General features: G+C 40.7%; 1 pseudogene; it reads left to right on the forward strand.

Annotated features, from left to right (window-relative positions):
- Positions 1-873: 873 nt before the first annotated feature.
- LOC128630804 (uncharacterized) lies at positions 874-996 on the forward strand (annotated as a pseudogene).
- Positions 997-2,182: the final 1,186 nt, after the last annotated feature.

Below are 2,182 nucleotides of genomic sequence, written 5' to 3' on the forward strand. Positions count from 1 at the left end.
TGTGTGTGTGTGTGCTATACAGTAACTACATAGTAACTTAACTACATAATAAATTTCCTCATCTTCCCTCCAGTCAATGGGGAATCCGTCTATTTCTTAGAAGGAATAGTGACACAGTGTCCTGCGATGGACTGGCACTCTGTCCAGGGTGTACCCCGCCTTGTGCCCGATGCTCCCTGGGATAGGCTCCAGGTTCCCCGTGACCCTGAAAAGGAGTAAGCGGTTGAAGATAGATGGATGGATGAATAGTGACACAGTATGAAGCACAGAAGGGTTTAATTAGGAAGGTTTTTATTTCATTTTATTTTCCTTTCATGGGAAATTCTTTAGAATGGAGGGCTGCATTTTTCTTATTAACTTTGTGGGAGAGAAAAAATAGAGGGTGGTGTATGAATGACTGTCTATAGCTGCTATAATGTAAGGGATAACAGGAACTAACTTGTCTCACAGGTGTTCTGTAACATTAAACATGACTATAAACTGAGAAAAAGTATGATGTGTCATTCTTTAATAAAATAATAATAAGAAATTCTTCTGCACACTCTGGTATGAAAATAATCAACGTCAGGGTGGTGACAGATTTATTAAACATTATTAACTTTGGATTTAACTTAATATGTAAAACTAAATACAGTTCCCCTCATTTCTCTCTCTCTCTCTCTCTCTCTCTCTCTGTGTGTGTGTGTGTGTGTGTGTGTGTGTGTGTGTGTGCGCGTGCGCGTGTGTGCGTGTGTGTGTGTGCGTGAGTACAGTGGAGCAAGTGAAGCGTGTTGGTGAGAGCGTGCGTGGAAGACTGAGGTTTTTTTCACTTTCTTTCTCTTATTTTCCCCTTCTACAGTATCTCACAAAAGTGAGTACACCCCTCACATTTTTGTAAATATTTGATTATATCTTTTCATGTGACAGCACTAAAGAAATGACACTGTGCTACAATGTAAACTAGCATTACCCCTGCGCAAGGATGACACGCAAAATCGTGAAGCGTTACCATATTTTTTGGAATCCAATAGGGCATGGACAGGTAAACAAAGGAAAAGAAGTGAGTTCAAATGGATACACAGATTAAAAACATGGACTCCCGGGGGACTCAATGAGAGGGGTAGAAATTTATGGTAGGACATCGGTTTAAACCATAACATGAGATTAAGTTCCGTATATGTAAAGCTGGGGAATGGGTTAAGAGTATAAATAAGGAATTCAGGTACTAAAGGGAACTATAGAATAACATTATCCAACAATAAAAAGAATATGGGTTTGAAGATTGGAGGGTGGAATAGGGGATCAAGGGAAACCCTTTTGATTTTGATGGTTTGATTTTTATTGTGTGTATTAGAAGATTGAATGAAATGCGTGTTGAAGCACTTACCTTTCTTTTTTCAGAAAGGATTAAAGCACTTACAGATTGCACCCTACCACAGAGAGTGGGATTGGCACTTAACTTTTTAAGCACTTACCTTAGATCCCCAGTCAATCATCCAGTATCGAACCTGTAGAAAAGAGAAAAACAAAGCACTTGGAAAACCATTTCACACACAACCCAATCCCTTATCCCCAATTTCCCATCTCAACCCCCTAACCCTACCCTGACCCCAAACTGAACCCTAAACCTAACCCTAACCCTAACCCCCTAACCCCTAACCCTAACCCCCTAACCCTAACCCCCTAACCCTAACCCTAAACCTAACCTTTGAACCCCATCGCTGACCCTAACCCCAACCCTAACCATAACCTTGGAACCCCACCACTGACCCTACCTTTGAACCCTATGCCTGACCACAACCCAAACCCTAAACCCAACCTTTTGAACCCCATTGTTGACCCTAACATGAACCCTAACCATAACCTTGGAACCCCACCACTGACCCTAACCCTAACCTTTGAACCCCATGCCTGACCCCAACCCTAAGCCTAACAATCTGCTCATTTTCAAATTTCATTCCTGAGCCTAAGCCTCACTCTAACCCTGAATAGTCTGACTTTTGATCAGAAAAGGATAGACATATAGGCCACTAAAAACCAAATAATCCATTTTTTGATAAATACACAGATCAGTCCTCATACACAAAAGACAGAATAAAACACTGAGAATATTACAAATGACAAAAGAGAAGGAAGATGGAGATGTGCCAGTGCACATTTAACCTGAATCAGGGGACTTTAAGTAAGAAATAAATAATTCAAA

The sequence above is a fragment of the Ictalurus punctatus genome, unplaced genomic scaffold, assembly GCF_001660625.3.
Source record: "Ictalurus punctatus breed USDA103 unplaced genomic scaffold, Coco_2.0 Super-Scaffold_100060, whole genome shotgun sequence".
Lineage (NCBI taxonomy): Eukaryota > Metazoa > Chordata > Actinopteri > Siluriformes > Ictaluridae > Ictalurus > Ictalurus punctatus.